Source organism: Macaca nemestrina, chromosome X (genome assembly GCF_043159975.1).
Source record: "Macaca nemestrina isolate mMacNem1 chromosome X, mMacNem.hap1, whole genome shotgun sequence".
Classification (NCBI taxonomy): Eukaryota; Metazoa; Chordata; class Mammalia; order Primates; family Cercopithecidae; genus Macaca; species Macaca nemestrina.
Window position 1 is genome coordinate 69531982 of NC_092145.1, and position 22351 is coordinate 69554332.

Consider the following 22351-nt stretch of genomic DNA (forward strand, 5'->3'; position numbering starts at 1 on the left):
GACTGGCCAATTGGATAGACTCAAGACCCATCAGTTTGCTTTATTCAGGAGACACATCTCACATGCAGAGACACACATAGGCTCAAAATAAAGGAATGGAGGAAGATCTACCCAGCAAATGGAAAGCATGGAAAGCAAAAAAAAAAATAAAATAAAATAAAATAAATAAAATAAAAAAAAAAATCAGGGGTTGCAATCTTAGTCTCTGATAAAACAGGCTTTAAACCAACAAAGCTCAAAAGAGACAAAGAAGGCCATTACATGATGGTAAGGGGATCAATTCAACAAGAAGAGCTAACTATCCTAAAGATATATGCACCCAATATAGGAGCACCCAGATTCATAAAGCAAGTCCTTAGAGACCTACAAAGAGACTTAGAGCCCCACACAATAATAACAGTAGACTTTAACACCCCACTGTCAACATTAGACAGATCAACGAGACAGAAGGTTAAAAAGAATATCCAGGACTTGAACTCAGCTTTGCACCAAACTGACCTAATAGATATCTACAGAACTCTCCACCCCAAATGAACAAAATACACATTCTTCTCAGCACCACATCACACTTTTTCCAAAACTGACCACACAGTTGGAAGTAAAGCACTCCTCAGCAAATGTAAAAGAAGAGAAATCACAACAAATTGTCTCTGAGACCACAGTGCAATCAAATTAGAACTCAGGATTAATAAACACACTCAAAACTGCACAACTGCATGGAAACTGAACAACCTGCTCCTGAATGACTACTGAGTAAATAACAAAATGAAGGCACAGAAAAAGATGTCCTTTGAAACCAATGACAACAAAGACACAACATACCAGAATCTCTGGGACACATTTAAAGCAGTGTGTAGAGGAAAATTTATAACACTAAATGCCCACAAGAGAAAGCAGGAAAGATCTAAAATCGACACCCTAACATCACAATTAAAAGAACTAGAGAAGCAAGAGCAAACAAATTCAAAAGCTAGCACAAGGTAAGAAATAACTAAGATCAGAGCAGAACTGAAGGAGATAGAGACACAAAAGAAACCCTTCAAAAAAAAAAATCAATGAATCCAGGAGCTGGTTTTTTTAAAAGATCAACAAAATTGATAGATCACTAGCAAAACTAATAAATATGAAAAGAGAGAATAATCAAATAGATGGAATCAAAAATGATAAAGGGAATATCGCCCCCAACCCCATAGAAATACAAACTACCATCAGAGAATACTATAAATACCTCTACGCAGATAAACTTGAAAATCTAAAAGAAATGGATAAATTTCTAAACACATACCACCTCCCTAGACAAAACCAGGAAGAAGTTGAATCTCTGAATAGACCAATAACAGGCTCTGAAATTGAGGCAGTAATTAATAGCCTACCAACCAAAAAAAGTCCAGGACCAGACAGATTCACAGCCGAATTCTACCAGAGGTACAAGGAGGAGCTGGTATCATTCCTTCTGAAATTATTCCAATCAATAGAAAAAGAGGGAATGCTCCCTAACTCATTTTATGAGGCCAGCATCATCCTGATACCAAAGCCTGGCAGAGACACAACAAAAAAAGAGAATTTTAGATCAATATCCCTGATGAACATTGATATGAAAATCCTCAATAAAATACTGGCAAAACGAATCCAGCAGCACATCAAAAAGCTTATCCACCACGATCAAGTTAGCTTCATCCCTGGGATGCAAGGCTGGTTCAACACACACAAATCAATAAACATAATCCATCACATAAACAGAACCAAAGACAAGAACCACATGATTATCTCAATAGATGCAGAAAAGCCCTTTGAGAAAATTCAACAGCCCTTCATGGTAAAATCTCTCAATAAACTAGGTACTGATGAAACGTATCTCAAAATAATAAGAGCTATTTATGACAAACCCATCACCAATATCATACTGAATGGGCACAAACTGGAAGCATTCCCTTTGAAAACTGGCACAAGACAAGGAGGCCAGGCCGGGCGCGGTGGCTCAAGCCTGTAATCCCAGCACTTTGGGAGGCCGAGACGGGCGGATCACGAGGTCAGGAGATCAAGACCATCCTGGCGAACACGGTGAAACCCCGTCTCTACTAAAAAAATACAAAAAACTAGCCGGGCGAGGTGGCGGGCGCCTGTAGTCCCAGCTACACAGGAGGCTGAGGCAGGAGAATGGCGGGAACCCGGGAGGCGGAGCTTGCAGTGAGCTGAGATCCGGCCACTGCGCTACAGCCCTGGCGACAGAGCGAGACTCCGTCTCAAAAAAAAAAAAAAAAAAAAAAAAAAAAAAGACAAGGAGGCCCTCTCTCACCACTCCTATTCAACATAGTGTTGGAAGTTCTGGCCAGGGCAATCAGGGAAGAGAAAGAAATAAAGGGTACTCAATTAGGAAATGAGGAGGTCAAATTGTCCCTGTTTGCAGATGACATGATTGTATATTTAGAAACCCCATCATCTCAGCCCAAAATCTCCTTCAGCTGATAAGCAACTTCAGCAAAGTCTCAGGATACAAAATTAATGTGCAAAAATTACAAGCATTCCAATACACCAAGAACAGACAAACAGAGAGCCAAATCATGAGTGAACTCCCATTCACAATTGCCACAAAGAGAATGAAATACCTAGGAATCCAACTTACAAGGGATGTGAAGGACCTCTTCAAGGAGAACTACAAACCACTGCTCAACAAAATAAAAGAGGACACAAACAAATGGAAGAACATTCCATGTCCATGGATAGCAAGAATCAATATTGTGAAAATGGCCATTCTGCGCAAGGTAATATGACCCAGCCATCCCATTACTGGGTATATACCCAAAGGATTATAAATTATGCTGCTATAAAGACACATGCACACGTATGTTTATTGCGGCACTATTCACAATAGCAAAGACTTGGAATCAACCCAAATGTCCATCAGTGACAGATTGGATTAAGAAAATGTGGCACATATACACCATGGAATACTATGCAGCCATCAAAAAGGATGAGTTTGTGTCCTTTGTAGGGACATGGATGCAGCTGGAAACCATCATTCTTAGCAAACTATCACAAGAACAGAAAACCAAACACCGCATGTTCTCACTCATAGGTGGGAACTGAACAATGAGATCACTCGGACTCAGGAAGGGGAACATCACACACCGGGGCCTATCATGGGGGGGGGGAGGGGGGAGGGGGGAGGGGGGAGGGATTGCATTGGGAGTTATACCTGATGTAAATGACGAGTTGATGGGTGCAGCACACCAACAAGGCACAAGTATACATATGTAACAAACCTGCACGTTATGCACATGTACCCTACAACTTAAAGTATAATAATAATAATTAAAAAAATAAATAAATAAATAAATAAATAAAGAGGCTCTGTGAGAGGATTAAGCGCTGAAGAACATAAAAAAAAAAAAAAAAAATGCCATCCCCATCAAGCTACCAATAACTTTCTTCACAGACTTTGAAAAAACTACTTTAAAGTTCATATGGAACAAAAAAGGGCCCACATTGCCAAGACAATCCTAAGCAAAAAGAACAAAGCTGGAGGCATCACGCTATTTGACTTCAAACTATACTACAAGGCTACAGTAACCAAAACAGCATGACACTGGTACCAAAGCAGAAATATAGACCAATGGAACAGAGCAGAGGCCTCAGAAATAACACCACACATCTACAACCATCTGATCTTTGACAAACCTGACAAAAACGAGAAATGGGGAAAGGATCCCCTTTTTAATAAATCGTTCTGGGAAAACTGGCTAGCCATGTGTAGAAAGCTGAAACTGGATCCCTTCCTTACATCTTATACAAAAATTAATTCAAGATGGATTAAGGACTTAAATATTAGACCTAATACCATAAAACCCTAGAAGAAAACGTAGGCAAAACCATTCAGGACATAGGCATGGGCAAGGACTTCATGATTAAAACCCCAAAAGCAATAGCAACAAAAGCCAAAATTCACAAATGAGATCTAATTAAACTGAAGAGCTTCTGCACAGCAAAAGAAACTACCATCAGAGTGAACAGGCAACCTACAGAATGGGAGAAAATTTTTGCAATCTACCCATCTGACAAAAGGCTAATATACAGAATCTACAAAGAACTTAAACAAATTTACAAAAGAAAAATCAAATAACCCCATTGAAAAGTGGGCAAAGTATATGAACAGATACTTTTCAAAAGAAGACACTTATGCAGCCAACAGACACATGAAAAAATGCTCATCATCACTGGTCATCAGAGAAATGCAAATCAAAACCACAATGAGAAATCATCTCACACCAGTTAGAATGGTGATCATTAAAAAGTCAGGAAACAACAGATGCTAGAGAGGATGTGGAGAAATAGGAACGCTTTTACACTGTTGGTGGGAGTGTAAACTAGTTCAACCATTGTGGAAGACAATGTGGCGATTCCTCAAGGATCTAGAACTAGAAATACCATTTGACCCAGCCATCCCATTACTGGGTATATACCCAAAGGATTATAAATCATGCTACTATAAAGACACATGCACACGGATGTTTATTGCAGCACTATTCAGAATAGCAGACTTGGAACCAATGCAAATGTCCCTCAATGATACACTGTATTACAAAAATGTGGCACATATACACCATGGAATATTATGCAGTCATAAAACAGGATGAGTTTGTGTCCTTTGTAGCGACATGGATGAAGCTGGAAACCATCATTCTGAGCAGACTATCACAAGGACAGAAAACCAAACACTGCATATTCTCACTCATGGGTGGGAATTGAACAATGAGAACACTTGGACACAGGGCAGGGAACATCACACACTGGGGCTTGTCGTGGGATCTGGGGTGGGAAAGGGATAGCATTAGGAGAAATATCTAATGTAAATAATGAGTTAATGGGTGCAGCACACCAACATGGCACATGTATACATATGTAACAAACTTTCATGTTGTGCACATGTACCCTAGAACTTAAAGTAAAATAAAAAATAATAATAATTCACTTCATGCATTGGTAGTGTTTTGGGTTGAAAAAGTCCAGTAACAAAACAGATTTTGTGTTATTTGCCAACAGGATATGGAGCAAGTTAAGAGAATTAGATCACAAAGGGTTAAAATTGTAAGCTGTTTCATTTTACAAATGGAAAGAATGAGGTACAGAGAAGTTAATGCCTTCATCCAGATCACATGGCTTAGAATAGAGACAAAACTAAAGCTAAACTAACATTCCTTGGTTCTTGGACCTGATACTATGAATAATAATACAACCTACATTTATATAGTGCTTTAGAGTTTAAAAAGGACTTTCAGATACATTATCTTCTTTGATCCTCAAAGTCATCTTTGAGGTAAGGCAAATATTATCCCTGATTTACAGATGAGAAAACAGGAGTGGGGTGAAGTGAGGTGGTAGAGGATCAGGCTCAAAGATATTAAGTAACCTCCTAAAAACATATAACTTGTAAAGTATTGAGTAGGGAAAAGGATTCAAATCTTTTGTCCATAAATTATGCACTAGATCACAGTATATTGCATAGGACTCTGAATTAACTGCAAGTTAGTGACAAGAATTTAACTGTTTATTTTTATTCTTTCCTTTTTGCAAAATAATACATTAAAATTATGTGATGGCCGACTTCAAGGAAGTTGAGTTGATAAATTAAAATATTCCCTGAGTCAGTTTTCCAGTGTTTCAAAGTAACTTTCAATTTTGATACACGAGTCATTCTACCTATAGTGAATACATTTCCTATAATGGTATATGTCAGCTTACCCAAAATGGGGTGGGAGGGGTGTGGTGGGAGGGTAAAATTTGTGATGAAAGGAATAAAGGCCATGATTTGGTACTTCAATCCCTGGAGGCTGGTTCAAGTCCTGGGCAATTTACTAGGTACCTAATTTGTGCTAGGGGTTCTGAGGGCTACAAAATTTTGATAAGATGTGGTTGCTACTCCTTGAGAATTTTACACCCTGGTTGGACTATCAAAATCAATAGGCATAAAACATTATACAAAAAATGCTAAAGTGGTGCAGTTTATAATCCATAGAAAAGAAGATCAGTAGGGCTAGAGTAGCTAGAGATTGTCTCATTACACTGAAAGTGGCAGTATAGGTAGTGGTGAAATGCACAAACTCTGGTGCTAGATTTTTTAATTTCAATTTGATTTTTACTACTTACTATGTGGCTTTAGGCAAGTTATTTTAACCTCTCCTGTGCCCCAGGTTCCTCACCAATATTATAGGATTATTGGTAGGATTAAATGAATTAATATGTTTATAATGTTTAGAAAAATTCCTGGTACCCAATGCTTTATATGGGAGTAAAACATAAATAAAATAATTAATAATCTGGATCCACAGGAAGGACTGATAAAAGTAGGAAAGGCTGAAGCTAGGGAGACCAAATCAGAAGCTGTTGCAGTAATCTAGGCTGGGGTGATGGAAGATAGGGAAGATGTAACAGATAAAAAGCTCAAAGGAAAGATGGGCTCCTTTGGAGGTGGATTGCAGATACAGAAGAGGAGGAAGAGCCTGAAATGTATTGTGGTCTGCATTTATCCTCAGATGAACTCTTGTGAGGGTAGGTCAATTCTGGGACCTTCAAGATCATTTAGGGTTTGCTGGGCCTGTACTGAAAAAGACCTGAAATCCTTTTAGGCCCTAAAGAGATCTTCTGGATCAAGGGTAACACAGGATTACAATGAGTAAAGCATAATTTGCATTCCCTGGGATCCGTCACTGGCCGGGGAATTCTTTACCCTGAGATTGATTAAGTACTCTTAGAAGACAGATCATAATTCATAAATAATTAAACTTGGAAATTTCAGACACTGCTTAGCAATGAATCACGTATTTGGTAAGGATTTTAATTGAATGATTCAACAATGGATTGTGTATATATGTTTAAAATTTGTTTTTCATCTGAAATCTATACAGTGAATGGTATGGTGCTATAGATGTTTGTTTAAGCAAATTCCTATGGGCTCATCATAGATTGACTTGAGATAAGTTCTCATGTGTTCAGAGTTTATAAGTTGTATCTACCATTTACACCATTTACATAAGGCAATGGACAAGTCTATCACTCTTCTCTGTCTCTTACACACACAAACACACGAGCACACACTTTCCCATGTGTTTTTAACCTTCAAGTGGAAGAAAAAAAAGGGCATACTTAAGATTAAAGCGATCAGAAATAATAAACACCCGGGCGGAGCAAGATGGCCGAATAGGAACAGCTCCAGTCTCCAACTCCCAGCATGAGCAACACAGAACACCTGTGATTACTGCAGTTTCAACTGAGGTACTGGGTTCATCTCACTAGGGAGTGCCAGACAATCGGTGCTGGTCAGCTGCTGCAGCCTTACCAGCGAGAGCTGAAGCAGGGTGAGGCATCACCTCACCTGGGAAGCGCAAGGCGAAAGGGAATCCCTTTTCCTAGCCAGGGGAATGGAGACACACAACACCTGGAAAATCGGGTAACTCCCACCCCAATACTGCGCTTTAAGCAAACAGGCACACCGGGACATTATATCCCACACCTGGCCGGGAGGGTCCCATGCCCACGGAGCCTCCCTCATTGCTAGCACAGCGGTCTGTGATCTAACCGCAAGACAGCAGCGAGGCTGCGGGAGGGGCGCCCGCCATTGCTGAGGCTTAAGTAGGTAAACAAAGCCACTGGGAAGCTCGAACTGGGTGGAGCTCACAGCAGCTCAAGGAAACCTGCCTGTCTCTGTAGACTCCACCTCTGGGGACAGGGCACAGCGAAACAACAACTAAAGCAGCAGAAACCTCTGCAGACGCAAATGACTCTGTCTGACAGCTTTGAAGAGAGCAGTGGATCTCCCAACACAGAGGTTGAGATCTGAGAAGGGACAGACTGCCTGCTCAAGTGGGTCCCGGACCCCTGAGTAGCCTAACTGGGAGACATCCCCCGCTAGGGGCAGTCTGACACCCCACACCTCACAGGGAGGAGTACACCCCTGAGAGGAAACCTCCAAAGCAAGAATCAGACAGGTACACTCGCCGTTCAGCAATATTCTATCTTCTGCAGCCTCTGCTGCTGAAACCCAGGCAAACAGTGTCTGGAGTGGACCTCAAGCAATCTCCAACAGACCTACAGCTGAGGGTCCTGACTGTTAGAAGGAAAACTATCAAACAGGAAGGACACCTACACCAAAACCCCATCAGTACGTCACCATCAACATCAAAGACCAGAGGCAGATAAAACCACAAAGATGGGGAAAAAGCAGGGCAGAAAAGCTGGAAATTCAAAAAATAAGAGCGCATCTCCCCCGGCAAAGGAGCGCAGCTCATCGCCAGCAATGGATCAAAGCTTGACGGAGAATGACTTTGACGAGACGAGAGAAGAAGGCTTCAGTCCATCAAACTTCTCAGAGCTAAAGGAGGAATTACGTACCCAGCGCAAAGAAACTAAAAATCTTGAAAAAAAAGTGGAAGAATTGATGGCTAGAGTAATTAATGCAGAGAAGGTCATAAACGAAATGAAAGAGATGAAAACCATGACACGAGAAATACGTGACAAATGCACAAGCTTCAGTAACCGACTCGATCAACTGGAAGAAAGAGTATCAGCGATTGAGGAACAAATGAACGAAATGAAGCGAGAAGAGAAACCAAAAGAAAAAAGAAGAAAAAGAAATGAACAAAGCCTGCAAGAAGTATGGGATTATGTAAAAAGACCAAATCTACGTCTGATTGGGGTGCCTGAAAGTGAGGGGGAAAATGGAACCAAGTTGGAAAACACTCTTCAGGATATCATCCAGGAGAACTTCCCCAACCTAGTAGGGCAGGCCAACATTCAAATCCAGGAAATACAGAGAATGCCACAAAGATACTCCTCGAGAAGAGCAACTCCAAGACACATAATTGCCAGATTCACCAAAGTTGAAATGAAGGAAAAAATCTTAAGGGCAGCCAGAGAGAAAGGTCGGGTTACCCACAAAGGGAAGCCCATCAGACTAACAGCAGATCTCTCAGCAGAAACTCTACAAGCCAGAAGAGAGTGGGGGCCAATATTCAACATTCTTAAAGAAAAGAATTTTAAACCCAGAATTTCATATCCAGCCAAACTAAGTTTCGTAAGTGAAGGAGAAATAAAATCCTTTACAGATAAGCAAATGCTTAGAGATTTTGTCACCACTAGGCCTGCCTTACAAGAGACCCTGAAGGAAGCACTAAACATGGAAAGGAACAACCGGTACCAGCCATTGCAAAAACATGCCAAAATGTAAAGACCATCGAGGCTAGGAAGAAACTGCATCAACTAATGAGCAAAATAACCAGTTAATATCATAATGGCAGGATCAAGTTCACACATAACAATATTAACCTTAAATGTAAATGGACTAAATGCTCCAATTAAAAGACACAGACTGGCAAACTGGATAAAGAGTCAAGACCCATCAGTCTGCTGTATTCAGGAGACCCATCTCACACACAGAGACATACATAGGCTCAAAATAAAGAGATGGAGGAAGATTTACCAAGCAAATGGAGAACAAAAAAAAGCAGGGGTTGCAATACTAGTCTCTGATAAAACAGACTTTAAACCATCAAAGATCAAAAGAGACAAAGAAGGCCATTACATAATGGTAAAGGGATCAATTCAACAAGAAGAGCTAACTATCCTAAATATATATGCACCCAATACAGGAGCACCCAGATTCATCAAGCAAGTCCTTAGAGACTTACAAAGAGACTTAGACTCCCATACAATAATAATGGGAGACTTCAACACCCCACTGTCAACATTAGACAGATCAACGAGACAGAAAGTTAAAAAGGATATCCAGGAATTGAACTCATCTCTGCAGCAAGCAGACCTAATAGACATCTATAGAACTCTCCACCCCAAATCAACAGGATATACATTCTTCTCAGCACCACATCGCACTTACTCCAAAATTGACCACGTAATTGGAAGTAAAGCACTCCTCAGCAAATGTACAAGAACAGAAATTATAACAAACTATCACTCAGACCACAGTGCAATCAAACTAGAACTCAGGACTAAGAAACTCAATCAAAACTGCTCAACTACATGGAAACTGAACAACCTGCTCCTGAATGACTACTGGGTACATAACAAAATGAAGGCAGAAATAAAGATGTTCTTGGAAACCAATAAGAACAAAGGCACAACATACCAGAATCTCTGGGACACATTTAAAGCAGTGTGTAGAGGGAAATTTATAGCACTAAATGCCCACAAGAGAAAGCAGGAAAGATCTAAAATTGACACTCTAACATCACAATTAAAAGAACTAGAGAAGCAAGAGCAAACACATTCGAAAGCTAGCAGAAGGCAAGAAATAACTAAGATCAGAGCAGAACTGAAGGAGATAGAGACACAAAAAACCCTCCAAAAAATCAATGAATCCAGGAGTTGGTTTTTTGAAAAGATCAACAAAATTGACAGACCGCTAGCAAGACTAATAAAGAAGAAAAGAGACAAGAATCAAAGAGATGCAATAAAAAATGATAAAGGGGATATTACCACCGACCCCACAGAAATACAAACTACCATCAGAGAATACTATAAACACCTCTATGCAAATAAACTAGAGAATCTAGAAGAAATGGATAATTTCCTGGACACTTACACTCTTCCAAGACTAAACCAGGAAGAAGTTGAATCCCTGAATAGACCAATAGCAGGCTCTGAAATTGAGGCAATAATTAATAGCCTACCAACCAAAGAAAGTCCAGGACCAGATGGATTCACAGCTGAATTCTACCAGAGGTACAAGGAGGAGCTGGTACCATTCCTTCTGAAACTATTCCAATCAATAGAAAAAGAGGGAATCCTCCCTAACTCATTTTATGAGGCCAGCATCATCCTGATACCAAAGCCTGGCAGAGACACAACAAAAAAAGAGAATTTTAGACCAATATCCCTGATGAACATCGATGCAAAAATCCTCAGTAAAATACTGGCAAACCGGATTCAGCAGCACATCAAAAAGCTTATCCACCATGATCAAGAGGGCTTCATCCCTGGGATGCAAGGCTGGTTCAACATTCGCAAATCAATAAACATAATCCAGCATATAAACAGAACTAAAGACAAGAACCACATGATTATCTCAATAGATGCAGAAGAGGCTTTAACAAAATTCAACAGCCCTTCATGCCAAAAATGCTCAATAAATTCGGTATTGATGGAAAGTACCTCAAAATAATAAGAGCTATTTATGACAAACCCACAGCCAATATCATACTGAATGGGCAAAAACTGGAAAAATTCCCTTTGAAAACTGGCACAAGACAGGGATGCCCTCTCTCACCACTCCTATTCAACATAGTGTTGGAAGTTCTGGCTAGGGCAATCAGGCAAGAGAAAGAAATCAAGGGTATTCAGTTAGGAAAAGAAGAAGTCAAATTGTCCCACTTTGCAGATGACATGATTCTATATTTAGAAAACCCCATTGTCTCAGCCCAAAATCTCCTTAAGCTGATAAGCAACTTCAGCAAAGTCTCAGGATACAAAATTAATGTGCAAAAATCACAAGCATTCTTATACACCAGTAACAGACAAACAGAGAGCCAAATCAGGAATGAACTTCCATTCACAATTGCTTCAAAGAGAATCAAATACCTAGGAATCCAACTGACAAGGGATGTAAAGGACCTCTTCAAGGAGAACTACAAACCACTGCTCAGTGAAATAAAAGAGGACACAAACAATTGGAAGAACATACCATGCTCATGGATAGGAAGAATCAATATCGTGAAAATGGCCATACTGCCCAAGGTAATTTATAGATTCAATGCCATCCCCATCAAGCTACCAATGAGTTTCTTCACAGAATTGGAAAAAACTGCTTTAAAGTTCATATGGAACCAAAAAAGAGCCCGCATCTCCAAGACAATCCTAAGTCAAAAGAACAAAGCCGGAGGCATCACGCTACCTGACTTCAAACTATACTACAAGGCTACAGTAACCAAAACAGCATGGTACTGGTACCAAAACAGAGATATAGACCAATGGAACAGAACAGAGTCCTCAGAAATAATACCACACACCTACAGACATCTGATCTTTGACAAACCTGAGAGAAACAAGAAATGGGGAAAGGATTCCCTATTTAATAAATGGTGGCCGGGCGCGGTGGCTCAAGCCTGTAATCCCAGCACTTTGGGAGGCCGAGACGGGCGGATCACGAGGTCAGGAGATCGAGACCATCCTGGCTAACACGGTGAAACCCCGTCTCTACTAAAAAATACAAAAAACTAGCCGGGCGAGGTGGCGGGCGCCTGTAGTCCCAGCTACTCGGAAGGCTGAGGCAGGAGAATGGCGTAAACCCGGGAGGCGGAGCTTGCAGTGAGCCGAGATCGCGCCACTGCCCTCCAGCCTGGGTGACAGAGCCAGACTCCATCTCAAAAAAAAATAATAATAATAAAAATAAAAATAAAAAAAATAAATGGTGCTGGGAAAATTGGCTAGCCATAAGTAGAAAGCTGAAACTGGATCCTTTCCTTACTCCTTATACGAAAATTAATTCAAGATGGATTAGAGACTTAAATGTTAGACCTAATACCATAAAAACCCTAGAGGAAATCCTAGGTAGTACCATTCAGGACATAGGCATGGGCAAAGACTTCATGTCTAAAACACCAAAAGCAATGGCAGCAAAAGCCAAAATTGACAAATGGGATCTCATTAAACTAAAGAGCTTCTGCACAGCAAAAGAAACTACCATCAGAGTGAACAGGCAACCTACAGAATGGGAGAAAATTTTTGCAATTTACTCATCTGACAAAGGCCTAATATCCAGAACCTACAAAGAACTCAAACAAATTTACAAGAAAAAAACAAACAACCCCATCAAAAAGTGGGCAAAGGATATGAACAGACATTTCTCAAAAGAAGACATTCATACAGCCAACAGACACATGAAAAAATGCTCATCATCACAGAGAAATGCAAATCAAAACCACAGATGTACCATATGACCCAGCCATCCCATTACTGGGTATATACCCAAAGGATTATAAATCATGCTGCTATAAAGACACATGCACACGTATGTTTATTGCAGCACTATTCACAATAGCAAAGACTTGGAATCAACCCAAATGTCCATCAGTGACAGACTGGATTAAGAAAATGTGGCACATATACACCATGGAATACTATGCAGCCATAAAAAAGGATGAGTTTGTGTCCTTTGTAGGGACATGGATGCAGCTGGAAACCATCATTCTTAGCAAACTATCACAAGAACAGAAAACCAAACACCGCATGTTCTCACTCATAGGTGGGAACTGAACAATGAGATCACTTGGACTCGGGAAGGGGAACATCACACACCCTGGCCTATCATGGGGAGGGGGAAGGGGGGAGGGGTTGCATTGGGAGTTATACCTGATGTAAATGATGAGTTGATGGGTGCTGACGAGTTGATGGGTGCAGCCCAGCAACATGGCACAAGTATACATATGTAACAAACCTTCACGTTATGCACGTGTACCCTAGAACTTAAAGTATAATAATAAAAAATAAATTTAAAAAAAAGAAATAATAAACAAAATTCAATAAAGTTGCAGGGCACAACAAAATCAACATATAAAAATTCATTGTCTATACACTAGCAACAGCAATTAGAAAAATCAAGAAAACAATCCCATTTACAATAACTATAATACATCCTTTAAGGGGTTAATATCTAAAATATATACAGAGCTCAAACAACTCAATGGTAATAAAATAACTCAATTTTAAAATGGACAAAGAATCTGAATAGACATTTTTCTAAAGAAGACATAAAAGTGGACAACAGGTATTTGAAAAATACTCATCACTAATCATTAGGGAGATGCAAATTAAAACCACAGTGAGATATCACCTCACACCTGTTAGAATGGCTGTTATCAAAAAAATAAATAAAAGATAAGTGTTGGTGAGGATGTGGAGAAAGGGGCACCCTTGTACACTGTTGGTGGGAATGTAAATTAGTACAGTCATTATGAAAAATAGTATGGAGGTTTCTCAAAAAACTAAACTCAAACTACCGTATCATTCAGACATCCCAGTACTGAGTAAATATATTCAATGGAAATAAAATCGGTATCTTGAAGATGTATCTGCATTCTCATGTTTATTGCAGCATTATTCACAATATCCAAGATATAGAATCAGCCTAAGTGTTCATCAACAGATGACTGGATTAAAAAATATATAGTATATATCATATATACAATTAAATATTATTCAGTCTTAAAGAAGAAAAAAACTTGCCATTTACAACAATATGGATAACCTGGAGGACATTATTCTAAGTGAAATAAGCCAGGCACAGAAAGACAAATATCACATGATTTCACTTATATGTGGAATGTAAAAAAGTAGAACTCATAGAGGCAGAGAGCAGAATGGTGGTTGGTAGGGTTTGGGGAGCATGGGGACAATAAAAAGATGTTGGTCAAAGTGTACAATGTTTACATTAAGCATAACTTCTGGAGATCTAATGTATAGCATGATGACTATGGTTAATAATACTATATCAGATAACTAAAATTTCCTAAGAGTAGATCTTAAAAGTTCTCACCACACAAAAGGTAACTAGGTGAGGTGGTGAATATGTTAATTAGCTTGATAGTGATTATAATTTCTCAGCATATATATATATATATATCTCAAAGCATCATGTTGTATATCTTAAATATATACATTTGCATTTGTCAATTATACCTCAATATAGCTAGAAAATAAAGAAGGAAATAAATCAATTAAAAAAAAAAGATTAAAGCAATACAGTGTTCTTTTTGCTTTTGATTGCACATTTTGCCTGGCCCAGTACTACTCAGTGTAATTGGCATTTCCCAAGGAAGGTACCCACATTTCCACATTAAAACTAAAACAAAAATAAATTAGATATCTTTGTTATACTCTCTCATACCATCCTGTGGTTTTTCTTCATGGTACTTATTGTACCTTTTCACTAAATAGACAGGTATATATAATTTAATGTCTGTGTACCATGTATCTCCAATGCATAAAATGATGTCTGGCATGAGCTGGATGGTACCTGGATAGCCTTGGCCAACCCAATCTCTTCTTTTTATTGCCTATAGTTCTCAAAATAACTATAAAGTACATTGGGTATGCAATATCCTAAGATAGGGAAGAACTGCCTGAAACAGCCTGGGTCTTATTCCTGTCTCTCCTTGAGTTAGGGAGAAACTTCCCTGTACAGTCTGGTCTTGGTTCCTTTCACCTCTGGAAGCAGGATGTCATTAAAAACTTTTCTCAATTATTCATGTTACTCCTGAGGTATAAAACCCAGGGTAGACATCCTTTAGGGGTCCCTCAGCTGTGGTACAAATGGGGCATGTGCAGTCAAGACTCCATCCACCTTGGGTAGATTTATTGAGCCTTGGGGCACCAGCTCACAATGGATGCAAAGGCTTCTACTGTCCCTTGCTTACTATCTATAAGTAATAAATCTGCTTCATATAACTTGTTGCATGTGTGTTCTCTCATTGAACTCAGGCAATAAATAAAGCTGAAGCCCAAAATGCAGTGGGCAGAAAGATTTGGACTCCTGTTCCTGATGATTGGCATAGGGATGATCTTTGCTACCCTCCACAGAGGGAGTCTTCTCTTTGGGTTACTTATTAGTGAGCCTACTTCACAACACATAGGTGCTAAACACATATTTGTTTAATGAACAAAATGGAGAGGAAAGCTAGCATTTATTGATCACCTAGCACCATGCTAAATACTTTATATGTAAACTAGCATTTGTTCTTCACGATGGTTCTGTGAGGAAGGTATTATTGCCATCATTTTAAAGACGAGAAAACTGAAGTTCAGAAAGATTAAGTAAGTTTTCTAATGTCACAGAATTATTAAATGGCAATGCCAGAATTCAAACTGACGACTGTTTGACTTCAAAGCTAATGCTCTTCACTCTACTCCATAGTTTCAATATCTGCTTAATGTAACTTCTCCATTGAATCTGTGATGTAAAAATATGCCTGGGGGTAATATTAAAAAGTGACAAAACAAAGGAATGAAGCAAGTATTCAAAGCTTAAATAGCTCCACATCAATTTCTAATATCTAATTATCGCAAAGAAAGTTGGACTGTAAACAACTATCCAAATGTATTTTTGTAGGCTAGCATATTTATAAATCATGGAGTCAATAACACAGCCCTTGACTTTTTAAAATAATTATTTTATTTTCCATAGTTTAAAAAATGTTAATGTAATATATACTTCTAACATAAAAAATGCAGAAATATAAAAAGTAAAACCCCAAATCATTTACCCTCCCACCATCCTACTCTTCAGTGGTAACCAGAGTTAACAGTTTGCTGTGCTGTGTCCATGCTTTTATTGTTTCTGAAAAATCATCAGCTATTTTTATTAAAAGACTGATATGAAATCAGTTGGCAGTTACTATGACAGGGAAACCAGGAGTAGGTATATGTTTTCATTTAGTGCTTGTGTTCTTAGAGGATGTTTCTTTGTAATCATTGATTCAGGGTTCAAAGGGTCATGCAGAGTTCATGTGATCCCTCCAACTTTAGAAGACTGTTTCTTAAAGAGTATCTGCACAGCAAAGGAAACTATCAACAGAGTAAACAGACAACCTACAGAATGGGAGAAAATATTTGCAAACTATGCATCCAGCAAAGGTCTAAGATTCAGACTCCATAAGGAACTTAAAAAAATTAACAAGTGAAAAACAAACAACACCCCCGTTAAAAAGTGGGCAAAGGACATGAACTGACACTTTTATTTTTTAATTTTTATTATTAGACTTTAAGTTCTAGGGTACATGTACACAACGTGCAGGTTTGTTACATATGTATACATGTGCCTTGTTGGTGTGCTGCACCCGTTAACTCTTTGTTTACATTAGGTATATCTCCTAATGCTATCCCTCCTCCCTCCCCCACCCCACAATGGGCCCCAGTGTGTGAGGTTCCCCACCCTGTGTCCAAGTGTTCTCATTGTTCAATTCCCACCTATGAGTGAGAACATGTGGTGTTTGGTTTTCTGTCCTTGCAATAGTTTGCTCAGAATGATGGTTTCCAGCTACATCCATGTCGCTACAAAGGACATGTACTCATCCTTTTTTATGGCTGCATAGTATTCCATGGTGTATATGTGCCACATTTTCTTAATCCAGTCTATCATTGATAGACATTTGGGTTGGTTCCAAGTCTTTGCTATTGTGAATAGTGCCACAATAAACGTATGTGTGCATGTGTCTTTATAGTAGCATGATTTGCAATCCTTTGGGTATATGCCCAGTAATGGGATGGTTGGGTCAAATGGTATTTCTAGTTCTAGATCCTTGAGGAATCACCACACTGTCTTTCACAATGGTTGAACTAGTTTACGCTCCCACCAACAGTGTAAAAGCTTTCCGATTTCTCCACATCCTCTCCAGCACCTGTTGTTTCCTGACTTTTTAATGATCACCATTCTAACTGGTGTGAGATGGTTTCTCATTGTGGTTTTGATTTGCATTTCTCTGATGGCCAGTGATGATGAGCATGTTTTTCATGTGTAACAGACAATTTCAAAAGAAGACAAACATATGGGCAACAAGCATATGAAAATATGCTTGATATCACTGATCATTAGAAAAATACAAATCAAAACCACAATGAGATACCATCTCACACCAGTCAGAATGGCTATAATTAAAAAGTCAAAAAATAACAGATACTGGTGAGGTTGTCAGGGAAAGGAAACATACACTCCTGGTGAGAATGTAAGTTAGTTTAGCCACTGTAGAAAGCAGTGTTGAGATTTCTCAAAGATTTTAAAACAGAATATCCATTTGATCCAGCAATCCCATTATTGGGTATATACCCAAAATAATATAAATTATTCTACCATAAAGACATGTGCATGCATATGTTCATTGTAGCACTATTCACAATAGCAAAGGCATGGAATCAACCTAAATGCCCATCAATGGTGAGCTGGATAAAGAAAATGTGATATATACGCACCATGGAATTCTATGCATTCATAAAAATCAATGGAATCATGCCCGCTGCAGCAACATGGATGTAGCTGGAGGACATTATCCTAAGCAAATTAATTCAGGAACAGAAAACCAAATACCTCATGTTCTCACTTATTAGTGGGGGCTAAAACATTGAATACACACAAGCACAAACAAGAAAACAATAGACACCGGGGCCTACTTGAGGGCAAAGTGTGGTGAGTGGGTGAGGATTAAAAAACTACCTATCAAGTACTATGCTTATCACATGGGCAACAAAATAATTTGTACACCCAACTCCTGCAACATACAGTTTACCCATGTAACAAACCTGCACAGGTACCCCCACAAACCTAAAATAAAAGTTGTAGGGAAAAAGAAAACTTTATTTCTTCTTCTATTCTTTTTTTTTTTTTGTATATTTATTTATTTGTTCCAATATGAATCGAGTGCTTACAATATGCCAGGCACTAGGAATACAGTGGTGAGCAACACAGGCAGGGTCCCAACTCTCATTATAGGTTAGAGGGAAGACAGAAGTGTACAATTTTAACTCATGGTGATGAATAGTATGACAGAATGTGATTCTTAAACTTCAGAGTGTTGGGATGCATGTTAAATTTGCAGAATGGCCCTACACCAAATCCACTGAATCAGAATACCTGGAGGGTGGATCCCAAGAATCTACATATTAATAAGTTCCACAGGTGGTTCTAATGTGGATGTTTTCTTTTGGCAGTTTATAGAAGAACAGGGTGCAAAGGAAAGTGTATGGTGGGCAGCTTTGTTTAAAGGACGTCGGGGAAGACATCTGCAAAAAGTTACATCCAAATTGAGATGAACAATGAGTAAGAATTAACTAGACAGTTGAAAGTTGGGAGTTGGGAGGTAAATAAGAGCATAACAAGAAGAAAAACTTGCCTGAATATGAGAGAGAGAGAGAGTGCCTGCACTCAGAAATTGAAAGAAATTCAATATGTCTAAAGAGTTGAGGATTTTTTTTTTTACTTATTTAGTTATTTTTAAACTGGCAAATGACAATTTGTATGTATCTATGGTGTACAACACTATATTTTGATATATGTATATATTGGAATGATTAAATCATGCTAATTAACATATCCATCACCTCACATACTTCTCATTTTTTGTGGTGAGGGCATTTAAAATCTACTCTCTTAGTAATTTTCAAGTATACTATACATGGTTATTATTTATAGTTAGCATGCTGTACAATAGATCACCAGAACTTATTCCTCCTGTCTAACCAAAACATTTTACCCTTTAAGCAACTCCCAATTCCCCACCCCCACATAGAATTTAAGGTGGGCAGGGGGCAGGAGAGTGGTCGACAAGACGCCCCCCATGGAGAAGGTAGTTCAAGATGGTAACCAACACTGGTACCATAGGGATCTTTAAGACTTAAGGGAGGTGTGCAGGAGAAGGAGGTCAAGAAGATTAAGAAGAACCATTCAATCATTTTCTGTCATATTCTTGGTCAATTAGCTATTTCTTGTTAATACATATATATTTATATATTTATATACATACATATATATTTATATATACTTATTATTCTCTCTCTAAATATAATTCATCTACTATGTACCCACAAAAAAATAAAAATAAAATAAATAATATAACAATCCCTTACTTTTGCACTTTCTTATACATTTTTTCATCTGAATGGATCCCCACAAAAAATCTATGAGGTAGGTTGGGCAAGTGTTATCATTTCCATTTTACAGATAAAACATCCGAAGTTCATGTAAGTTAAGGTTCTTAAGGTCTCAAAGTTACTAAGAAGCACAGAGATAATTCTTTACAATTTTTTATGTTTGTTATGTTTTGCTTTTTATTTTGCTTTTGCCCAGTTCATTGTTCTTCTACTACCTCTTTCCATATTTGACAGCATCTTGAATTCTGAGATTATCCTCCAAGATTTTATATACTCCAGCCAACTGAAGGCCATTACAATGTTGGGAGTATCATCACCATAGGTGACAATTCAAAAGGTCTCAGGTCAATTTAAGCAGGACCCCATTTGTATTCACCCCTTGCTATGACAGACAACTCTAAATATTTTTTGTAATAGGCTCATATACGAAAAGGAATATCTTCAAGTATACGTTGCTAAATCAGTAGCATCTAATGAGTACTTATTAACTAAGCACAATATTTACATTAAAAACCTTCTCGATAATGTTTCAAGATATTTCACAAGATAGTTTATGGATATGATTTTTCAAGTTCCAAAGTTTAAATGAAGCAGGATTCTCTCACCAACCACCATTAACATAAACTCAATTTCTGGAAATGTGGTTCCTCTAACTTTGTTTCCCGCTATGTTGAATGTTTCCTAATAATCCCAAAGTGAACCAATTTCTCAATTTCATCAAACTTGTTAGCTCTTTTTGGTCCCTTTCATCCCAAAATTATGTTCCTCTGAAAAGTTTTTAAATTTACCTCTCAATTTCTCCACAAATATCACTTCTTCATTGGAAGTAGAGAAAGACTGGCATTATTCCTTTTTTGGACCTGGGATTTCCTTCTAAACTGGGGACATTCCAGAAAGACAGTACGTAAATAGTCAAAGGTTAGTAAGATTTGTGAGTACAAATAAAGGGAATATTAACATTTCTCTGGGGTCACATCTGTAGTATCTGCCCCATTTCACCTCAACCATACCCTGGAGAGACAAGCTTTCTCAAAGTACTAGCACAGGAACAGGGATATTTGAAGAGACTGAAATAACAAGATTATAGTAATATTTCGTTGGGTTACTAGGCAGTTTAAAAGGAGGACTATTTGAAGGAGAAAAAGAAGGATTTAAATTAAAGTTCTTAATAGTTAAGACTCAAAGTGAGAACAAATTACTTCATAAATATATCCTGAATTATCCTATTCTAGTACTTGAACTTTTTTTTACTTTAGCCTTTTATTTGCTTAATTTAAAAATACACTAAACTTCATTACTCTTGGTTACAAAATAAAATAAAAATACTTAGATATTTTAAGTTTCATTAATTGTTACTAATGGTATCCAAAATCCTTTTTAAGGATAGCTTTCTCCACCAATTTCCTCTGATTCGCCTTAAAATATTTGAGGAGCTAAAGTAAAACCAGATTTTTTAAACATAAAACGTATGCCCTAACTTGGCGTTCCCTGACTTATATATCAAATGCAAGGTATTTAAAGCATCTTAAATAGGGCCTTTTTCTAGGCATTGTCAATTGATATTTTTACAAAAAGTCTCTAGAGTTTCCAAGAGATATTTAAAGCGATATTTATTTTTAAATGTATTATACAAATATGTTTCCTGGAACATTGTTTAATGCCACAAAATGGGAAATAATTAAAATGCACATCAAATATGAGCTTGGTTAAATAAATGAAAACATATACTTAAGCAGTGAATTGACAGCATCTGATTCAGAGCAGTGGACTCTGGAGTCACACTAGTTCTGGATCTGGAATCTGGCTCAATCATTTTGAAGGTTTGTAATCATGGGCACACGATGTCTACCTTTTTCCCCAATACTTCAGTTAAAGTTGCTTACCACACACCGGCTTTGTATTTACGGTAGCGTGTTTGGGGGCATGAAAGTGAAGGGATGAGGATCACATCTGAGCAGAGGTGCTGAAAGAGGACAACAGTGACAGGAGCTGAACCCACGCACTGTAGCTTCTCTAAGCCTCAGTTTACTTACCTGTGAAATTGGGGTCCTTATGCCTAATTCATTGTGATGAATAAATGGGATTATGTATAAAAAGCATTTGCTTTTTATATCAAGTACTTGGCACTTGATTAATGTTCAGCATTGCCTCAAACAGCTTGGCACATAGTTAATGTTTAATAAGTATTTGTTGAATGATAATAGTTTTTGAAATATTATAGGTAATGCTATGGATCTGTGGAAGACTAATGATATATATATGTGTATATTTGCTTATAAAAATTTGTTTAATTAACTTCAGTTGACAAAATTTGTATATATTTGTCGTGTACAACATGCTGTTTTGAAGTATGTATCCATTGTGAAATAGCTAGATCAAGCTAATCAACATGTATTACCTCAGATTCTTATCATTTTTGTGATAAGAACACTTAAAATCTACTCCCAGTGATTTTTAAGAATACAATATATTTTTCAGTGAAAAAAAGATAGTAACTATGACTCCAATTTTATTTAAAAATTCATATTATATATTTAAAAAGAAAAGAGTAGAAGGATAGTCACTGAAAAGTAAATAGTGGTTATCTCCAGATATGATTCTAAGCAATTTTTCATTTCTATTTTATGTGTTTTACAAGTGACCTAAATGTCTTCCAATCTTCTGGAGTCACTTATTTTTGTAATAACAAAATGTCTTGAGTTTCCATCCC

At 38.0% G+C, this 22351-nt stretch overlaps 1 protein-coding gene across 1 annotated transcript in view; it reads left to right on the forward strand.

Moving 5' to 3' along the window:
* The window catches only part of LOC105483648 (spermidine/spermine N1-acetyl transferase like 1), a 131188-nt gene that overhangs the window by 70385 nt on the left and 38452 nt on the right, over positions 1 to 22351 (forward strand). The gene's annotated exons all lie outside the window — the stretch shown is intronic.